Source organism: Coffea arabica, chromosome 8c, assembly GCF_036785885.1.
Source record: "Coffea arabica cultivar ET-39 chromosome 8c, Coffea Arabica ET-39 HiFi, whole genome shotgun sequence".
Lineage (NCBI taxonomy): Eukaryota > Viridiplantae > Streptophyta > Magnoliopsida > Gentianales > Rubiaceae > Coffea > Coffea arabica.
The window spans coordinates 14,256,930-14,279,534 of record NC_092325.1 but is presented as its reverse complement, the minus strand read 5'-3'; the positions used below and the strand labels follow the sequence as shown (position 1 = coordinate 14,279,534).

Here is a 22,605-nt window from a genome sequence, read left to right as displayed (position 1 = left end):
TGAAACGGTGGGTCTTACACCCCCATCCGATAACCGTAGTGAAAGTGGTGTCATTACCGCATTATGAGGTCAAATACGTTTTTTGGTTAAGGCCTAAGTTAAAGCCATTTCTTAATTTCTGGTTACCTATGATGCTTATTTATGCATATGAAACCCTATTAGGGTTATAATTGGTATGGCTATATGACTCGTTATCGAGTCTCTTTTAGGGCTTGCTTTCATTTCGGTTGTTTCCTAGCTAGCTTTTGCACTTGTACCACTTTGAGCCTAGCGAACGGCTTTTGGGAAATGAGATGAATTTTGTGTGAGGTGTTGGGACTGATTTGAGGATATAATGAAGCCTTGATGGCTGGAAAAGTAAGAATTTTAGGGGAGGTGCTGCCCGAGTTTATAGGCCGTTTGGTTCCTTTAAGTTGGATTTGCCTTTTGGTGGAAATGAAAGGCTTTTGGGTTGTTTGCGCCTAAGTCTTCATGTTACCTTTTTGTTTCCAAGAAAATCATGTTTTCCACCCTTGCATTGGTAATTATTTGGCGAGGCATACGACAAGTAGTCGAGCCTCATGTGCACTGTGTTTACTCGATTATGGATGTGAAACCTTCAATTGGTTTATTTTGTTATTTTAGGGTTTTTGGCGATTAAGGCCAATCTGAAGTGAAAACTTTTGAAGTTGAACCGGTGAGTGTACCACTCCCCTCCATTGCTGTTTAACTTGATTTCTACTCTGCAATCTGTTTATTTGTTCGAGACGGGGGTGTACTTTATCACACTCGTTCTCTAGTCTATTCATATGCCAATTTACTATGCAAAATTTGAATCTGTTATCTGTGTCTGCATCTGTTCGGATTTCTATGACCTATGAGCTCAATCCTGTGGCTAAGTTATTCGAGTCGGGCCGGCAAGGGCCTGGACGATTAGATAACGAACCACGGTAGTCTGTTCGGGGATTTTTGGGTATTGAGACCCTTGATTCCGGTATACTCGAGTATTACCATTTCTGTTCGGTTACGGTGAGCGGGCCCGGTAAAGGGGTGTTTGGTGGACGGAATTCGGTGTAAAGAGGGGTCTACGGACGTTTTGGTTCTATATACGTTGACGGAGAGTCAACCGGTTTGGATCAAGTACTGCGCTGGAAATTTGGCTCCTGAGAGCCACCCGTATCCTTCTGATTTGAATCATTGGTTCCTTTGCTTTACATCTGGCATGTGTATCTGATTTGTTAAATGTGAAACATGATTTTTCTGCTATATGTTTGGTACCTCATTGAGCGCAAGCTCACCCCTTTCTGTTCCTTTTGTTTTCCTTACAGGAAAATAAACCCTTTTGGTCTGGATTTGACAAACGGCTGCCAAATTGAGCTAGTTGAACATATCTTTTGTATAGCTCATGTATTAAAACCCTAAGTGTACTTTTGGGGCGTTTTCTCTTTTGATTTGGCAAACCGTGTATATGTATTAACTTTTGAAAACTTTTGTATGTCCTTTTGGATTGTAATCGCTAAAGTTCAGATGTGAATGTTTGTTAGCTATTTCGGTTGGGTTTTGACGGGTCGGTTACTATTCATGGCCGGCTCCGGATTTCATTTTTTTTATTTTGGGTTATTTTACCATTTTGACCTGTTTACGCTCGTTTGTAAGTTCCGGATCGCTATAGATAGTTCTAGTCTGCATCGTTAGTCCTGGCGAGAGTTGGGCAGGCAGTCCGCTAACCCCTTTGGTTCGCCTTAGGGGAAAGTGGGGCTGTTACATTTTAAGTTGTACTTTAGAACTATTTTGGAAGGAGCAGGATGATTATCTACTTCTCATGAGTTGAGTGCTCCACTTGGTATCAATTTGTAATAAAATTTCATCAAGTTTAATTTTTTTGGTCAAAATTTAGTCTGTAATTTGTGTGGCTAAATTGCAAGTTTTTTAAGTTGTACTTTGGAGCTTGTTTTGGAAGAGCAGGGTGATTATCTGCTTCGCATGAATTGGGTGCTCCACTTGGTATCATTCTTAAATAAAGTTCATCATGTTTTAATTTTTTTTGTTCAAAATATAGCCTATAATGGCTGAAAGTATTATTTTTGTGATTAGAGAAGTGGAACATGGTAATTTGAACCAAAGATAGGACTCATTTTTTGGTTAGAGTTGACATGCTATTTAGATGCATTTAAACCAAAATAGCGTGAATTAATACCATGCGAAAATTAGTTAATTTCTCCTAGAATTGATGGATTTGTTATTATTTCTAGCAATTGAGCTCTTGACATAGGCTCAGGATATCTACTAGGATATTGTTGGTCTTTCAATCAGGCTGTACTTCTCGTTTTTGGGTATCTTTACGCGTGTTTTTGAGGTTGTTCTATGTCTCAGTTGACTGCTGCAATAGATCCTTGGCTATCCTGTCATTGCCAAACTATAGTGGGCAGTTAGACTTGGAACAAACATTCTTGAAATATTGAAACAAAGTGTTTTTGATGTTGTCAACCCATCAAGCAGATTTCTGATACCTTGCTAAAGAATTGATTTGAAGGCCAAAAAATTCTTCAAATTCTTGTTTATGATTTACCGCTTAAAAAGTTGTGAACTGATCTATGCTACCTGGTATGACATAAAATTGAACTTGCTTCAAAAAATCATTTAGATAAGTGTGATATACCAATTTAATAGACTTGTATGTTAAACAAACCTGCATACCCTTCATCAGAATTGACTAATTTTATACTAGGTGCCCACTTGCTTGGAAGGTCAACCTAAGAAATAATAAAACTGATAAAAGTTGCCTTTGACTATCTAGACTTTCTTTTCATGAGCATATTAAGCTCTAGTTTTGACCCATTTTTTCTCTTTAGTTTTGGATGCTAATGACCCTACTTTTAGTTAATATCCAAATGATACATTGTGACGACCCCACCTCCCCCTAAGGCGTACCAAAGGGTTCGGCAGACCGCCTGCCCAGCTCTAGCCAGGACTCACTCCCTATCTCAAACGAGTCATGTACACACATCCATGAACCATAAATAACATTCCCAATTCAAGCTTATAATTCACATTGATAGAAATCGAGGTACAAAGTTTCAATAAACCAAACTAGTTCAAAACGTATACAATCCAAGTACAACATGTTCCATCCGAGGAATAGCGCGAGTACAAGTCAAAAATCAAACAACTAGTCTATGCTAGGCTTTACATATCTCACACCTCGCTCGTACCCCTGAAAGGAAAACAAATGGAGTGGAATGAGCTAAAAGCCCAGTGAGGTTCCAAATAGCAAATTGACCATTATTTATAAGTACAAGTTTTCGATATAGCAAAGTAACGAGCATGAAGAGTTCATAAATGTGAGCAATAACACGTCAAGTAACAATCTTAAAATGAGCGAGTGTAGAAGTTTTTCAAAAGAAACAATAATCCAATAAACAATAATCATTCCAAAGCATAAGGATACGGATGGCTCTCAGGAGCCAACTTCCATTCATCATCAGGGCTTGATCACATAGTAGTTGACACTCCGTCAACTTTCAAGTAAGTAACCAATCCAGTAGAACACCACTTAAACGACTCTCCGTCCACCGTTCAACCCCCAGCTGGGCCCAAAATCCTCAAGAACACGGGTGGTAATACTCGAGTATACCGATTAGTCGCGGAGATATCACTCCACTCGACAATACAAGAGACCCAGGGTTCGTTACCCAATCGACCAAGCCCTTGCCGGCTCGACTAGAGTAACTCGCCACAGGGTTTCTGGAATTCCAGGAAGTGCGCGCATCATAATCAAGTATATCAAGTCAATTGCAACAATAAACAAGTATATCACGTAAGGGCAAGTGCGATAAAGTACACTCTTGCCCTTACAATTCACGTATATAACATGTAATCAGATTGGTCACGTATGAAGTTCAAGTATCAAGTTCAATTCGGTATTTGAAAGCACTCACCCAAAAGATATAGTGCTACTGGTCACTTTCAGGTTATACTCCGAGTTCAGAGTCCAAATCTGCGATAAAACTCAATTTGAGAACTTTGAAACATGATTAGAGTTCGAAACTTAGACGTTTCGTTCAATAAGAATCAAGAAATGAAAATTCACTTGGAGAATACTCGTGAAATACTCGCTCACTTTTTAAATGATAAAACTTTGTAACACTTATACTTGAAATGGTCATGCGAGTCGAAAGTACAAGGAAATCGTACTTTGAACAATCATTATTTCATTTCTCAAGGGTACAAGTTCGGCCAAGTCCTTATTTATATATCTTGGGACAAGAAGACTTAAGTACCCTAGATGGTTCAAGCAGTAATCACTCTTAACTCATACTCAAGTTGCAAAGATAGTTTTCTAAACCTCGAGTAAAAATTTGGGCAGCATGCCCTTTGTGTTTACCTAATTTCCAGCCATTTAGGCTTCATTATTTTTCTTCAACCAAAATCCAACATCATAAATATCAGCAATTCAAGTCAAAAGCCGTTCCATAGGCTTACAATATCATAAGAATAGGAATTACAATAATAGCAAGTGCAGAAATACAATCTAGCACAAGGCAGATTTGACGTATGAATGCGGAAATAACATATCCGAGGCTACACTTATCGGATTGAGACGCAACCTAAGCCGTTTCGAAGCTAAGATATAGGGCTGCAATGTTCATGAAGGTCACTTAGTCCAGTTCCTAATGTAGCTTAGTCAAATCCTCAAATTACAGAACCAAAATCCAATTTGTCGGCTGATAACCGCCTTACACTGTAATGGTCATATCTCAGAGTACACAAGTCCGATTCAGGTGTTCTTAGAGGTATTTTAAAGCTAAGTCAGAGTACCACAACTTTCATGTTTTGGTAAAAAGCTAAATCAGTACGCATTCTAGTGAAAAAATGTAATAAACTGGACAAACTGAAGAAACGGACTGCTGAGGAAAAACTTAAAACAGTAAGGGTATTTTGGACTTTTCATGACCTACGTTGCTCCGATTGAGCTGAAATTTTATAGGTACCTATAAAATACCATTCTCTACAACTTTTATTCTTTGACCTAAGGCTAATTCGGCCTCCAACATACAGTTACAAAACCGGACAGAATGGAAGCAAGAATTTCCAGAAATCTGGAATTTTTAGTTTTTAATGCAATCTTCCTTAATTTCTCACTTCAATCACTACCAAAACCCCTTCTATAAACTTAATTACAACATATATGCATCATACACCAAATTGGGCAGAAATTCCTCAAACCCTAGTTCATCATATAAAAAGGGAAAAACTTCCAAAACATGATAGCATCCATGATTCCACCACAAATCAAGTTACTAAACTTAATTTAAACAAGATTGAAAGTAAAATTTAGAGATATCATCTTCCTTACCTTGATTAGAGTTCACCAAGTGTAGCCCAAGCTTTCTCTTTCCAAAATTTCACCAACAATCACTAACTAATCACTCAAAGGTAAGTTTAATCGGTTTAGAAATTTAATTTGTCACTTGGTTGGTTAGAATCAAGAAGAAGGAATTGTTTCTTGCTCTCACTTTCTCTCTCCCTCTTGGTCGACCAGCTGCTGGAAAAATGAAGAGGAAAGTGCAGAAAATTGGTTTAAGAAGGCTAGTTAATCACTTGGCCAAGAAACTCTAGGGTGGCGACAAGTGTCGCCACCACCACCTTTCATTTTTCTCTTTCCTATCCTTGTTATTTTAGCCTCTAATTTTGGTCAGACTTAGCTGGAAATTAAGAAGATATTTTGCTCAAATATCAATGAGCTCATGTGGTAAGAAAGTGGTGGTCCAGTGGTGCGTTCAATCGGTAGTGCGCGGGACCCGCCGGTTCGCGCCGTTTTTCTTAAAAACACCCGTACTAGGGTTTTTACTTCCCATTCACTAACCTTATATAATTGCTCCTATTCACATATTATTTCTCACTTAAAAGTCACTTTTAATCATCAAATTGATCCTTGGCCAGTACCGAAAATTCATCTGGCGGAAAAATCGCTAAAACCCTAATTTGCTCAAATCTTGAAAACAAAGAGTAAAACCCTACTTTCTAGATTCATTTGCTCTTATTATGGAATAATTAGATAGTAGAGCTTTAATAAATAATAATTTCCAAATAAAAGAGCATTTTTAAGAAAACGTGAGGGTTTTACAATTTCAGAAATTAAAATTAGGGTTTCTATTAAAATGTGAGACATTTAATAAAATCGGTTAGTCACAAGTAAACTAGGGTTTTTTTTTTTGATTAAACATTTAGGGTTTCTAGTCTTTTAAAATAAAATAAGGTTTTAAATCAAACCCGAAGAAATACTCTTTAATATCTTCTTTACAAACAATCTCCTAATATTCGGGGTGTTACAATCTCCCCTCTTTAAAAGAATTTCGTCCTCGAAATTCAACATTTATTCGTAAATAAGTATAAGCAAATAAAAGCATTTTCAAAACACATTGAAAATAACATACTTTCTTTATATACGTATCATGGCAATTAACACATCCTACAGTACGTTAACCCTAGGTATCGCTCAGGCACTACTCTTAATCAAGGCTCGAAACACGTGAATAAGAAGGATCTCAAATCCCATAAATATCTTCAATATATTTCAATTCCAAACTATTCGCATTCCCCGTGCCTTTGCTTTCGCAATCCAAACTTATCCCAATATTACGCAAGATCTTAACTTATCGTAAAGGTGTCACTCATTGGTATTCGGGGACAAGAATCCAAAAATATGATAATTCACCACTCAAGCTGGCCAAGCTCAAGAGCAAATCACCCGTATTAGAGATTCCTACCCAACATACATATCTAAGGTCTCCAACAATAGACAATTGTTCCACACTTAACAAGTCAATCCCCACAGTCCGAGAACCTTCTCCCGGCACGAGCTCAATAGGAGCTCTGATACCATCTGTGACGACCCCACCTCCCCCTAAGGCGTACCAAAGGGTTCGGCAGACCGCCTGCCCAGCTCTAGCCAGGACTCACTCCCTATCTCAAACGAGTCATGTACACACATCCATGAACCATAAATAACATTCCCAATTCAAGCTTATAATTCACATTGATAGAAATCGAGGTACAAAGTTTCAATAAACCAAACTAGTTCAAAACGTATACAATCCAAGTACAACATGTTCCATCCGAGGAATAGCGCGAGTACAAGTCAAAAATCAAACAACTAGTCTATGCTAGGCTTTACATATCTCACACCTCGCTCGTACCCCTGAAAGGAAAACAAATGGAGTGGAATGAGCTAAAAGCCCAGTGAGGTTCCAAATAGCAAATTGACCATTATTTATAAGTACAAGTTTTCGATATAGCAAAGTAACGAGCATGAAGAGTTCATAAATGTGAGCAATAACACGTCAAGTAACAATCTTAAAATGAGCGAGTGTAGAAGTTTTTCAAAAGAAACAATAATCCAACAAACAATAATCATTCCAAAGCATAAGGATACGGATGGCTCTCAGGAGCCAACTTCCATTCATCATCAGGGCTTGATCACATAGTAGTTGACACTCCGTCAACTTTCAAGTAAGTAACCAATCCAGTAGAACACCACTTAAACGACTCTCCGTCCACCGTTCAACCCCCAGCTGGGCCCAAAATCCTCAAGAACACGGGTGGTAATACTCGAGTATACCGATTAGTCGCGGAGATATCACTCCACTCGACAATACAAGAGACCCAGGGTTCGTTACCCAATCGACCAAGCCCTTGCCGGCTCGAATAGAGTAACTCGCCACAGGGTTTCTGGAATTCCAGGAAGTGCGCACATCATAATCAAGTATATCAAGTCAATTGCAACAATAAACAAGTATATCACGTAAGGGCAAGTGCGATAAAGTACACTCTTGCCCTTACAATTCACGTATATAACATGTAATCAGATTGGTCACGTATCAAGTTCAAGTATCAAGTTCAATTCGGTATTTGAAAGCACTCACCCAAAAGATATAGTGCTACTGGTCACTTTCAGGTTATACTCCGAGTTCGGAGTCCAAATCTGCGATAAAACTCAATTTGAGAACTTTGAAACATGATTAGAGTTCGAAACTTAGACGTTTCGTTCAATAAGAATCAAGAAATGAAAATTCACTTGGAGAATACTCGTGAAATACTCGCTCACTTTTTAAATGATAAAACTTTGTAACACTTATACTTGAAATGGTCATGCGAGTCGAAAGTACAAGGAAATCGTACTTTGAACAATCATTATTTCATTTCTCAAGGGTACAAGTTCGGCCAAGTCCTTATTTATATATCTTGGGACAAGAAGACTTAAGTACCCTAGATGGTTCAAGCAGTAATCACTCTTAACTCATACTCAAGTTGCAAAGATAGTTTTCTAAACCTCGAGTAAAAATTCGGGCAGCATGCCCTTTGTGTTTACCTAATTTCCAGCCATTTAGGCTTCATTATTTTTCTTCAACCAAAATCCAACATCATAAATATCAGCAATTCAAGTCAAAAGCCGTTCCATAGGCTTACAATATCATAAGAATAGGAATTACAATAATAGCAAGTGCAGAAATACAATCTAGCACAAGGCAGATTTGACGTATGAATGCGGAAATAACATATCCGAGGCTACACTTATCGGATTGAGACGCAACCTAAGCCGTTTCGAAGCTAAGATATAGGGCTGCAATGTTCATGAAGGTCACTTAGTCCAGTTCCTAATGTAGCTTAGTCAAATCCTCAAATTACAGAACCAAAATCCAATTTGTCGGCTGATAACCGCCTTACACTGTAATGGTCATATCTCAGAGTACACAAGTCCGATTCAGGTGTTCTTAGAGGTATTTTAAATCTAAGTCAGAGTACCACAACTTTCATGTTTTGGTAAAAAGCTAAATCAGTACGCATTCTAGTGAAAAAATGTAATAAACTGGACAAACTGAAGAAACGGACTGCTGAGGAAAAACTTAAAACAGTAAGGGTATTTTGGACTTTTCATGACCTACGTTGTTCCGATTGAGCTGAAATTTTATAGGTACCTATAAAATACCATTCTCTACAACTTTTATTCTTTGACCTAAGGCTAATTCGGCCTCCAACATACAGTTACAAAACCGGACAGAATGGAAGCAAGAATTTCCAGAAATCTGGAATTTTTAGTTTTTAATGCAATCTTCCTTAATTTCTCACTTCAATCACTACCAAAACCCCTTCTATAAACTTAATTACAACATATATGCATCATACACCAAATTGGGCAGAAATTCCTCAAACCCTAGTTCATCATATAAAAAGGGAAAAACTTCCAAAACATGATAGCATCCATGATTCCACCACAAATCAAGTTACTAAGCTTGTGGCGACCCCACTTCCCCCTGAGGCGAACCAAAGGGTTGGCGGGCCGTCTGCCCAGCTCTCGCCAGGACTCACGCACGCACACTAACCCAAATCCTATCGAAGAATAGCCTAATTATTACAATGTCGCTTCCTTTCAAAATAAGTCAACATCTACCACATTAACTTCAGAGACAACAAGGAACTTAAAATCGCCAATCTATGGCCCTTAGACATCACACGCTCTAGAACCAAGGAATAAGGTCGTTCGTATCTAGATACATCAATCCATAATTCACAAACACAAATATATTATCCACCCTCCGAAATAGGGTTTACACATGTTCCAGCTTCAAGCGGCAATCCAAAAATGGAAGTACAGAATTCAAGTTAAAACACAATACAAGCCTACACAATAGCCATAATATTCGTTACATCCCATACGAGCAGAAAAGAAACATGAATAAGTCTCAGCGCTTTCAGTCTCCAGAACCTGTTAAGGAAAACAAATACGTGGGGTGAGCTAAAGCTCAGTGGTGCCCCAAAACATGCAATCACATAAATCAAACAGCGGTTAATAATTTAAATCAAATCGAAACAGTCAGGAAAGCGTGTAACAACACAAGGTAGGATACAAGGGCTCTCAGGAGCCATTTTCCACGCTTGATCAGATACCATCGTAGTTGACCCTCCGTCAACTTTCCCTACTTAATTTCCATGTAGATACACTTATTTTAATCCTAACCCGTCACCGTTCATACCTCTGCTTTGGGCCCAAACTTCATCTACCGACGCAGTATACTCGAGATATACCCGTAATAAATTTGTCGAGGGATTCACCCAACGACGTTTTGGTAGTTGGATTCAGATGTCGAGGGATTCACCCAACGACGCAACTACAGATTCAGATGTTATGGTAGTTGGATTCAGATGTCGAGGGATTCACCCAGCGACGCAACTACATTTAGATTCACAGATTCAAATGTTATGGTAGTTGGATTCAGATGTCGAGGGATTCACCCAACGACGCAACTACAGATTCAGATGTTATGGTAGTTGGATTCAGATGTCGAGGGATTCACCCAGCGACGCAACTACATTTAGATTCATTAGAAAATGTTTCACACATGTCACCACTCGAACGGCTAGTGCGATAAAGTACACACTGCTCACTTCGATGGATCAAAATCATTTATTGCATTTTAGCAATTATCACATAGCGAATTGATAAAGCGCTTAACCACATAACATAGAACAAGCAGGGACACTCACCAAGAGTGAAGTTCAGATATTGGATTGAGGATCGAGTTCCGCGTCCTCGTAAAATCCTAGAATATCAGAATTTAAGCCATAAGTCTTCTATTGGAACTTTTGGCTTGCACATGTAGAGTTTTCTAGCATGTTGCTAGTTTACTTTTTCTCAAAATATTTTACTTGGAATCAAGCTTGTGAGAACCGTACAATATTTCTTATAATATTCCTGGAATACTTTTCCTCGAAGAAAATACTATTATTATTTTCTTAAAATAAGTCGGCAAGATATTTAATATCAAGGCTAGAAGTATACCTTGAGAAAAAGTTCCTTTGAGTGGCGGTGCTTGCAAAATCTTTGCTAAGGCTTTAGGGTAAGGTCTATTGAAAAATGTTGCTAGAATAAGGTTTTTCTTTTCTTCTTGCCAAGCAGGTTGCTACGTTTAAAACCAAAGTGATCGAGTTTCACCTTTCAAATTTTCCTTAGTTCCGACTAGCCTTAAACGATTTATAAAGAAGGAAGGAATTTGGAACAAAACTAAGGTTTTGAGTCTGGGAGAATCATTTCCCCAGATTGATAAGGCTAGTTTAACTTAAGGGATAAAAGTCATGTTGCCCAAGTTTCTAAGGCAAAAATAGTAGACACTATGTTTAGCAATATGATGCTAAATCTGTACCGTTCGAGACTTAAAGCAAAATATTTTTCATTTACTTAGTCAAGCGTTTACTTGGAGTCACAAGGTCGGTACAACTTCTCACATTTTCGATTCCAAACCAAAATCACATTTCCTCAATATTGCACAATTAGAATTTAAACAGTAATAACACTAGGGCTCGTCAATTCTTAGCCCTGTGTTCCAACAAATTTATATCTAAGCATAAGCAGGAAAATTTACCAAGGCTTCGTCAATACTTAGCACTTGGTAATCATTACTTATATCAACTCACAGTTTCACAAAATAGTAGCACAGATTTCCAAACAATTTCAGCAATTCAGTTATCCATGCAGGATGGGAATTCATAGAGCCCACCGTCAACAATTTCCAATAAATCAACCGTCAATTCAAAAGTGGGAATTCATAGAGCCCACCGTCAACAATTTCGACACATTATGCTCCAATGAAAAATAATGTCGACCATTAGCTTTGCGGACATTGGAATACGAATAGAAACTGTTTCACTAGCCAGGCTTAAGCATACGTTTAGCAAGTACCTTCTTACCCTCTAATCCTTTGAAAATTTCAGGAACACCCTAGGGTCAAACCACAATTCAGTCAAGAGTTTGAACCACTAGTAATATAAGGTCCCAATCCGAATTCAAGTGGAGATTTAAAATGAAACGGGTCATTCATGCCAAACAGTTTACTTTGAAAATTCACCGACAGTAGTACACATGGAGTAAAAATACGAAATTTCTACAGGGCGAAGATCTATGATTCTAGTTTCAAATGCCGCTGACGGCGTCTTAAACGGATTTTCCTACACCAAGATATAACCGTTTTATCGAGACTGGTCAGGGACTTCCGAAAATCTGGAGTTTCATTTTTCACTTATGAAAAACTCCTTTTTCTTTTCTTTTCACACCAAAAGTTTTTATTCAAACCATCGTACATTTCTTATAGGGCTCCAAAACAACATATTCCAAGCATCATTTTTCAAGAAAAAATTCCAAGAACCAAGCAAATTTTCAACTCAATTCTCGGCTGTCTCAACGAAAATTCCAGCAATTGTATACTAGCGTTTTTGGTTTCAGCTTTACATGTACTAATTGGTTCATTGCTGAACAAGTTGTATATCTTAAAATTTGTATCTCTTATGAAATTCTGAGCCACCATAATCCAAGGAAATAAAATAAATTTCCAGAAACAAATTGAATTTTTCCAACGATATTGAAATTCTGGTTCATACCCCTTCGGCTATCACCCAAAATTTCCAGCAACCAATCTACTTTAGTTCGAATTTTCCCTTGGTTTAATCATGGTGTTAGTTACTCAAATTCAGTATTTAAACACATAGCAAGATAATGAACATTTCCAGTTTAAGAGTTGAATTTAAATCATGGTTACAAACCCCAAAATTTCCAGGTTTAAACCTCACGGCTTCTCTCAAGATTTCCAGAAATAACAATGGTTCTAAAACAGAATTTTCTTTGGTTAAAGCAGAATTTTTTTTTTTTTTTTTTTGGTACTCTATTAGGACATGTAAACACGTAGCTAGCTAGTAGAGGTTTTCAAATCAAATCCAGGTTCAAGCTACTATTATACTCAACTAACACAAATCCAGAAATTTTACCAACTATTCTCGAATGATCATTCATGAACCAATTTTTCGGCTTTCCTTTTATTTTCCAAGTGATCCAGGCTAATTAAATTCATGCATGACTCTAATCATAATAATCATCCGAGATTCGATTAGTTAATCACCCATGCATGCTCAATTCATTTCCGGAAAACACATTAGAGCTGCACTTCCAATCATCTTCTCGGCTAAGACATTTCCCTCTTAAAACAAAAGTTTCTTAAACTTTACCATTATCATCCGAAAGCACAATCAACATGCATGGTCTTAATCATCCAGTTTTTATTCAGCTAAGTACACTTAGGTGCTCAGATTGTCACTGGAAAAACAAAAGTGAAGCCGCATTTCCAATCAGCTTCTCAGCCGAAACATTTACTTCCAAAACAGATTTCCTAAGACTTTGATTTCATTAATCGGCTGTCTAAACCATGCATGCATGTCCCTAATGGTTTCAATCTACCTCTGATAACTCCTAAAATGATCCAGAAATTTACCTCACAACTAGTCAAGCTTTCACACGAAAATCTGGAAAATGTTTTCCTCCTCTCGGCTCACAAGCACGCGACAGGGTAGTGGTCCTGGTTCAGTGGGTTGCGGCTGGAATTGGCGAGGTGCAGAGTGGTTAAGATTGCAGTTGTGATGTTGGTCTGAAGTTATCGAAGGTGGTGATGGTTCTCTGGTTTCTCCCTCAGCTTACGGACAAGACAAAAGGGAAATGCAACTCGCGGCTTCCTCCTTCAGCTCCTCTTTGTCGATAATAACTAAGCAGAAGAGTTGCAGTTGTGGTTTGGAATGTGAAGTGGAAGTGGATGAAAGAGTGCCGTGGTTTTGGAGCTGATTGAGTGTAAGAGTTGGTTTACTTGTGGAGTTGGTGATGGATTTGGATTGGTGGTATGGGCGGTGCTAGGCTGCTGTCCGAAGTCTTGTTTGGGCAGAGGACTTGGAATTGTATCTTGATATGTGAAAGAAAGAGGGATGTGTATGGTGCCGGTTTTAGAAGATGTTTGAGGCCAGAATTGGTGGAGTGTGGAGATGGTTTTACGTATGGAATTGGAGAGTTTCTGATTGGTTAAGTGGGCGGCAATGGAAGGCTGAACAAGGGAATGTTTGGCCGAGCATTGTGAGGTTGTGGTATAGTGGAGGTTTTGTGAAATTGTGGAGGGCATTTTGGTCCATTCACTTTGCCCCCTAACCTCTTCTCAATCCTCAATTCTATCTTAAATCCAATACTTATCACCAATTGAAATTTGAAGGCCTAATTCTACACTAATATACCGAAACCGTTTTATCGAATATAATCGGTTAAGAATTAATATTAAGGTTCCTAACATTTGTACTTTATTAACTTATTAAAATCAAGTTTGACCTTGTTATAAAAATCTAACATTTAACGTTAGTGCTAATTGGAATTTATTTTAAGGAAATTAAGGTTATCGATTGGTTGTCCTTTAAATTGTTTGAGTCAAGGAAATTAAGATCCTAATTTTAATATGTTAGTACGAAGAATTAATTCTTAACTCTAAGATATTAATTTAGTATAGTAAAACTAAGAAATTCATAGTCTAGGGAAATTATATCATTCTTCATTAATAACGTGTGTTTAACTACTTATTTGAAAACAAGAAAACATAATATAACTCAAGAATTATTAACTTAGTGTAGCAAAGCTAAGTGCTTTAATAGTTAGCACCGTTATGTTATTTTGCACACAAAAATTATTTTTATATACTTGTTTACAACAAATGAACTAACGTGGTAGATTAGAACAAGAATTACGAAGGAATTATGCACTAGTATCTAAAAGCGAGTGAAAGTAATACTAGAAAAGATTTAAAGAATACGAAGGCTAAATAAAAGTGAAGTCGAAGTAAGCATTGGTATTTCTGCAAAATTCAAGGTTCTCACAAAGCTTAATTTAAACAAGATTGAAAGTAAAATTTAGAGATATCATCTTCCTTACCTTGATTAGAGTTCACCAAGTGTAGCCCAAGCTTTCTCTTTCCAAAATTTCACCAACAATCACTAACTAATCACTCAAAGGTAAGTTTAATCGGTTTAGAAATTTAATTTGTCACTTGGTTGGTTAGAATCAAGAAGAAGGAATTGTTTCTTGCTCTCACTTTCTCTCTCCCTCTTGGTCGACCAGCTGCTGGAAAAATGAAGAGGAAAGTGCAGAAAATTGGTTTAAGAAGGCTAGTTAATCACTTGGCCAAGAAACTCTAGGGTGGCGACAAGTGTCGCCACCACCACCTTTCATTTTTCTCTTTCCTATCCTTGTTATTTTAGCCTCTAATTTTGGTCAGACTTAGCTGGAAATTAAGAAGATATTTTGCTCAAATATCAATGAGCTCATGTGGTAAGAAAGTGGTGGTCCAGTGGTGCGTTCAATCGGTAGTGCGCGGGACCCGCCGGTTCGCGCCGTTTTTCTTAAAAACACCCGTACTAGGGTTTTTACTTCCCATTCACTAACCTTATATAATTGCTCCTATTCACATATTATTTCTCACTTAAAAGTCACTTTTAATCATCAAATTGATCCTTGGCCAGTACCGAAAATTCATCTGGCGGAAAAATCGCTAAAATCCTAATTTGCTCAAATCTTGAAAACAAAGAGTAAAACCCTACTTTCTAGATTCATTTGCACTTATTATGGAATAATTAGATAGTAGAGCTTTAATAAATAATAATTTCCAAATAAAAGAGCATTTTTAAGAAAACGTGAGGGTTTTACAATTTCAGAAATTAAAATTAGGGTTTCTATTAAAATGTGAGACATTTAATAAAATCGGTTAGTCACAAGTAAACTAGGGTTTTTTTTTTGATTAAACATTTAGGGTTTCTAGTCTTTTAAAATAAAATAAGGTTTTAAATCAAACCCGAAGAAATACTCTTTAATATCTTCTTTACAAACAATCTCCTAATATTAGGGGTGTTACAATCTCCCCTCTTTAAAAGAATTTCGTCCTCGAAATTCAACATTTATTCGTAAATAAGTATAAGCAAATAAAAGCATTTTCAAAACACATTGAAAATAACATACTTTCTTTATATACGTATCATGGCAATTAACACATCCTACAGTACGTTAACCCTAGGTATCGCTCAGGCACTACTCTTAATCAAGGCTCGAAACACGTGAATAAGAAGGATCTCAAATCCCATAAATATCTTCAATATATTTCAATTCCAAACTATTCGCATTCCCCGTGCCTTTGCTTTCGCAATCCAAACTTATCCCAATATTACGCAAGATCTTAACTTATCGTAAAGGTGTCACTCATTGGTATTCGGGGACAAGAATCCAAAAATATGATAATTCACCACTCAAGCTGGCCAAGCTCAAGAGCAAATCACCCGTATTAGAGATTCCTACCCAACATACATATCTAAGGTCTCCAACAATAGACAATTGTTCCACACTTAACAAGTCAATCCCCACAGTCCGAGAACCTTCTCCCGGCACGAGCTCAATAGGAGCTCTGATACCATCTGTGACGACCCCACCTCCCCCTAAGGCGTACCAAAGGGTTCGGCAGACCGCCTGCCCAGCTCTAGCCAGGACTCACTCCCTATCTCAAACGAGTCATGTACACACATCCATGAACCATAAATAACATTCCCAATTCAAGCTTATAATTCACATTGATAGAAATCGAGGTACAAAGTTTCAATAAACCAAACTAGTTCAAAACGTATACAATCCAAGTACAACATGTTCCATCCGAGGAATAGCGCGAGTACAAGTCAAAAATCAAACAACTAGTCTATGCTAGGCTTTACATATCTCACACCTCGCTCGTACCCCTGAAAGGAAAACAAATGGAGTGGAATGAGCTAAAAGCCCAGTGAGGTTCCAAATAGCAAATTGACCATTATTTATAAGTACAAGTTTTCGATATAGCAAAGTAACGAGCATGAAGAGTTCATAAATGTGAGCAATAACACGTCAAGTAACAATCTTAAAATGAGCGAGTGTAGAAGTTTTTCAAAAGAAACAATAATCCAATAAACAATAATCATTCCAAAGCATAAGGATACGGATGGCTCTCAGGAGCCAACTTCCATTCATCATCAGGGCTTGATCACATAGTAGTTGACACTCCGTCAACTTTCAAGTAAGTAACCAATCCAGTAGAACACCACTTAAACGACTCTCCGTCCACCGTTCAACCCCCAGCTGGGCCCAAAATCCTCAAGAACACGGGTGGTAATACTCGAGTATACCGATTAGTCGAGGAGATATCACTCCACTCGACAATACAAGAGACCCAGGGTTCGTTACCCAATCGACCAAACCCTTGCCGGCTCGACTAGAGTAACTCGCCACAGGGTTTCTGGAATTCCAGGAAGTGCGCGCATCATAATCAAGTATATCAAGTCAATTGCAACAATAAACAAGTATATCACGTAAGGGCAAGTGCGATAAAGTACACTCTTGCCCTTACAATTCACGTATATAACATGTAATCAGATTGGTCACGTATCAAGTTCAAGTATCAAGTTCAATTCGGTATTTGAAAGCACTCACCCAAAAGATATAGTGCTACCGGTCACTTTCAGGTTATACTCCGAGTTCGGAGTCCAAATCTGCGATAAAACTCAATTTGTGAACTTTGAAACATGATTAGAGTTCGAAACTTAGACGTTTCGTTCAATAAGAATCAAGAAATGAAAATTCACTTGGAGAATACTCGTGAAATATAGGGCTTTGAGACACAACCTAAGCCGTTTCGAAGCTAAGATATAGGGCTGCAATGTTCATGAAGGTCACTTAGTCCAGTTCCTAATGTAGCTTAGTCAAATCCTCAAATTACAGAACCAAAATCCAATTTGTCGGCTGATAACCGCCTTACACTGTAATGGTCATATCTCAGAGTACACAAGTCCGATTCAGGTGTTCTTAGAGGTATTTTAAAGCTAAGTCAGAGTACCACAACTTTCATGTTTTGGTAAAAAGCTAAATCAGTACGCATTCTAGTGAAAAAATGTAATAAACTGGACAAACTGAAGAAACGGACTGCTGAGGAAAAACTTAAAATAGTAAGGGTATTTTGGACTTTTCATGACCTACGTTGCTCCGATTGAGCTGAAATTTTATAGGTACCTATAAAATACCATTCTCTACAACTTTTATTCTTTGACCTAAGGCTAATTCGGCCTCCAACATACAGTTACAAAACCGGACAGAATGGAAGCAAGAATTTCCAGAAATCTGGAATTTTTAGTTTTTAATGCAATCTTCCTTAATTTCTCACTTCAATCACTACCAAAACCCCTTCTATAAACTTAATTACAACATATATGCATCATACACCAAATTGGGCAGAAATTCCTCAAACCCTAGTTCATCATATAAAAAGGGGAAAACTTCCAAAACATGATAGCATCCATGATTCCAGCACAAATCAAGTTACTAAGCTTAATTTAAACAAGATTGAAAGTAAAATTTAGAGATATCATCTTCCTTACCTTGATTAGAGTTCACCAAGTGTAGCCCAAGCTTTCTCTTTCCAAAATTTCACCAACAATCACTAACTAATCACTCAAAGGTAAGTTTAATCGGTTTAGAAATTTAATTTGTCACTTGGTTGGTTAGAATCAAGAAGAAGGAATTGTTTCTTGCTCTCACTTTCTCTCTCCCTCCTGGTCGACCAGCTGCTGGAAAAATGAAGAGGAAAGTGCAGAAAATTGGTTTAAGAAGGCTAGTTAATCACTTGGCCAAGAAACTCTAGGGTGGCGACAAGTGTCGCCACCACCACCTTTCATTTTTCTCTTTCCTATCCTTGTTATTTTAGCCTCTAATTTTGGTCAGACTTAGCTGGAAATTAAGAAGATATTTTGCTCAAATATCAATGAGCTCATGTGGTAAGAAAGTGGTGCGTTCAATCGGTAGTGCGCGGGACCCGCCGGTTCGCGCCGTTTTTCTTAAAAACACCCGTACTAGGGTTTTTACTTCCCATTCACTAACCTTATATAATTGCTCCTATTCACATATTATTTCTCACTTAAAAGTCACTTTTAATCATCAAATTGATCCTTGGCCAGTACCGAAAATTCATCTGGCGGAAAAATCGCTAAAACCCTAATTTGCTCAAATCTTGAAAACAAAGAGTAAAACCCTACTTTCTAGATTCATTTGCACTTATTATGGAATAATTAGATAGTAGAACTTTAATAAATAATAATTTCCAAATAAAAGAGCATTTTTAAGAAAACGTGAGGGTTTTACAATTTCAGAAATTAAAATTAGGGTTTCTATTAAAATGTGAGACATTTAATAAAATCGGTTAGTCACAAGTAAACTAGGGTTTTTTTTTTATTAAACATTTAGGGTTTCTAGTCTTTTAAAATAAAATAAGGTTTTAAATCAAACCCGAAGAAATACTCTTTAATATCTTCTTTACAAACAATCTCCTAATATTCGGGGTGTTACATACATTAAAAAAATGATTGAGTTTATTTGCTGGCAAATCCTTAAGTTTTCTATTTGTTCTTGTCAAGTTTTGCTTTTCACTTACTAATTCTTGTACTATTTTAATGTAGATATATGTTGTCTATTCAAACATTTTGGGAGAGCAGCAGTAGCAATGACTGCTTGACTGAAGAACAATGGAGACGAAGCTATCTTTTGCTTAGGAAGTGTTTAGGCATTAGACATTTGTTTTAGGAATCGGAATTATTTTGTATTTGTGAAAATTTAGACTGCATACAACTTATCAAAGTATGGGTAATATTGAATATTTTGGCTTATTTAATGTAATGGATCTCTTTGGTTATTTATTGGCAAGCTTTGTTATTTTGCTTTCATTTTTAAGACATAATTGACTGATTCTAGTTGGAAAAGTGTTTTCATGAAACAATAGTGACAAGGTGAATTTCTTCATTGACAACAATCTGTTGTCACTAAATGAAAAGACATTCAGTGACAACAAAAGTTGTCAGTAATTAATCAATATTAGATGACCTCAGACTAGTTTTTATTGACGATATTGCTCCAGGTATCAATGACAAGTCTCAAGTTGTCACTAGAATTGTATTAGTTACTGACGACAATTGTTGTCACTAATAAGTACTATTCACTGACGACTTTTAAGGTCATCATTGTATACTTTTACCGACGGGCATTTAGTGACGACTCTGTGACGATCTAAAACTTGTCAATAAAAGTCATTACTGACAACTTTATATTTTTTTGTGACAAAAACACCTTGTCACTGATGTTCAATTTTCTTGTAGTGTCCCTTTTCTTTCATCGTTAAGGTAAACTAGGGTTTTTACGTCTTTTGGCAATGTGATTAATCGGTGTGGAGTGTGTACTCAATTTGGTGATTAAGAGTGAGTTTTAGATAAGAGAAAGTGTGTTATTACAAGTGATAATAATAAGTTAGTGAATCATAAGTTAAAACCCTAGTACGCGCGATTTAAGGAAAATTGATTTGAACCGACGTGCACCGTTTGCTACCGAATGAGAGCACCACTTGAACACTACTTTATTACCTTAATCACCTTATTATTAATTGAACAAAATCAGCCCTAAAATATCTCCTGAAGCAGCTGAAATTTTTGACTAAAGAAAAGGGAGAAAAGAAAGAAAAACAAGAAGCCATCTTGAGTTGACACTTGTTGGCAATCCATGGAACTTTGACCAAATGAGTTTCTTTCCTTTTTATCTTTTTCTTGGCTCCATTTTATTCCATTTTTCTTGAGCTTGGCCGAAATTTTAGGGGAGAAAAACAAGAGGAGAGAACCTCATTTCATCTTGGGATTTTAGCTTCTTTGAGTGAAAAATCAAGAATCTAAACCGATTAATCCTTTCTTTGAGCACTTGGAAGCTTGGTGTGCTAAAAGTTTACAAGGATAGGTGGTGTATATCTCTTGCAAGCATCTTAGTGAGGTATTATGGCTGTCCATCCTATTTCTTTCCCTTCATCTTGCTTAAGTTGTGTAGCAACTCATATTCTTGGTTAATGATAGCTATGTAAGTGGTTTTGATGATTATGGTGGATTTGTGAGTTAGGGTTTTGAATTGTTCAGCTGTATTTCTTCTTGTTTAGATAGAATATCATGTGAATAAGCTTAGATAAGGAGTTGAAGTAGTGGTTCGAGCTAGAAATGTGAAGCTTATACATTGAATGCATTAAATTCCAGATTTAAGGATTTCAAATGCTCTGTTCTGACCAGTTCTATTCGTGTATGATAGAAGCTGAATTGGGCTTAGGTTAAAACATGAAAGTTGTAGGAAATGATGTTTTATAACTATCTGAAAATTTTCAGCTCAATCTGAGCACTTTATCATGTGAAATAACAAAAATACCCTTGACTGCCATAGGTACAGTTTTGCAGACAATTTTGACATTTCATCATTCTGGCTGCGTTTTTTCACCTTGATCCATATCAAATCAGCCTTTAGCCAAAACACGAAACTTTCGACCCTATGTTTTAGCTTTGCAACGCATCTAATAACACCTCAAACAGAATTGTGTAGCCTGGGTTATTGTCATTTGAATTCAGTACTGATAATCGTACTGACAATGACCTTTTGGTTCTGTAACCTGTACTTTTGACCTAGATCAATTGTGAACTGGATTGAGTGGTCTTCATGAAAGTTGTAGCCCTTTGTCTTAGCTTCAAAACAGTATAAATTTCAAACCAATCTGATAAACATAACTTCAGTTGTGACTAAAATGTTGTAAGATGTCGAATCTGCCATTTAGCCTTTTGCCTTCAAAACTTGATTTCCGATTGGATTATTATACTTGTGTTGTACTTGGATGATTTTGAGCTATTGAACGGCTATTGTGATGAGATTGATTATTTGTATGTGTTTTGGGACTGAATTAAGAAAAACAATGAAGGCATAAATGGCTGGAAAATAGGTAAACACAAAGGGCGTGTTGCCCAAATTTTCACTTAAGGGTTAGGTAAATATAGTTGCGACTTGAGTAAGGATTTGAGGTCAAGTTGGACTTGGATCGCCTATGGTATTCGAGTTTTCTTTAGTCAGGGTATATAAGCTAAAATTTTGCCGGAACTCGTACCCTTGAAAAGTGAAAGTAGGGACCCTTTCAAAATACGATTTTTCCCGGTCTTTGATACCAAGTGTAACTTCTAAAGTCGAAACCACTTCTTGATCATAACTAAACGAGCGAGTATGAATTTTTCGGACTTTGATAAGTGTCTTGAATACTACTTAAAAGAGTTGCATTTATTTGATTTTCTTGAAGCGAAACTCCTATGTTTCGAACTCTAGAGAGTTTTACATTTGTAAATTATATTTTATCGCAGATATTGGACTCCAACCAAGGAGTTGGACCTGAACGTGACTTTTGAGAGGCACTAGACCTTTGGTGAGTGCTTCCAAATACCTGATTGAACTGGACACTTGTTTTCAATACTTGACCAATGTGATTTAATGATGTGTAATTTGTTTGATCGGGCAAGAGTGTACTTTATCGCACTTGCCGTAATATGATATATACTTGTTTATTGTTGCAATTGACTTGATATACTTGTACTTGACTTATAAGTGCTGAGCGGCAGCATGTACCACACTCAATGTGAGTGGGAGGTGCCTCTCATTCTCGTCTCCGTACTTTTATTTTGATTCAGTCGATTGAAGATGTTATCTCATCGACTTCTTAGGGATCCAAACCCCACTGGCTAGTTAATCGAGTCGAGCCGGCAAGGGCTTGGTCGATTAGATAACGAACCATGGGTATCTAGTGTTGTCGAGTTGAGTGTTATCTCCTCGACTAATCGGTATACTCGAGTATTACCACCAATGTTTATCTTGGAGTTCGGGCC

At 37.2% G+C, this 22,605-nt stretch overlaps 1 long non-coding RNA gene across 1 annotated transcript; it reads right to left on the bottom strand.

Moving 5' to 3' along the window:
• Positions 1-9,700: 9,700 nt before the first annotated feature.
• On the bottom strand, positions 9,701-13,863 carry LOC140013752 (uncharacterized). Its single transcript, XR_011820601.1, has 3 exons — positions 13,296-13,863; positions 10,525-10,580; positions 9,701-9,745 (listed from the first exon to the last, which is right to left on the bottom strand). It is a non-coding gene; the product is annotated as an uncharacterized lncRNA (long non-coding RNA).
• Positions 13,864-22,605: the final 8,742 nt, after the last annotated feature.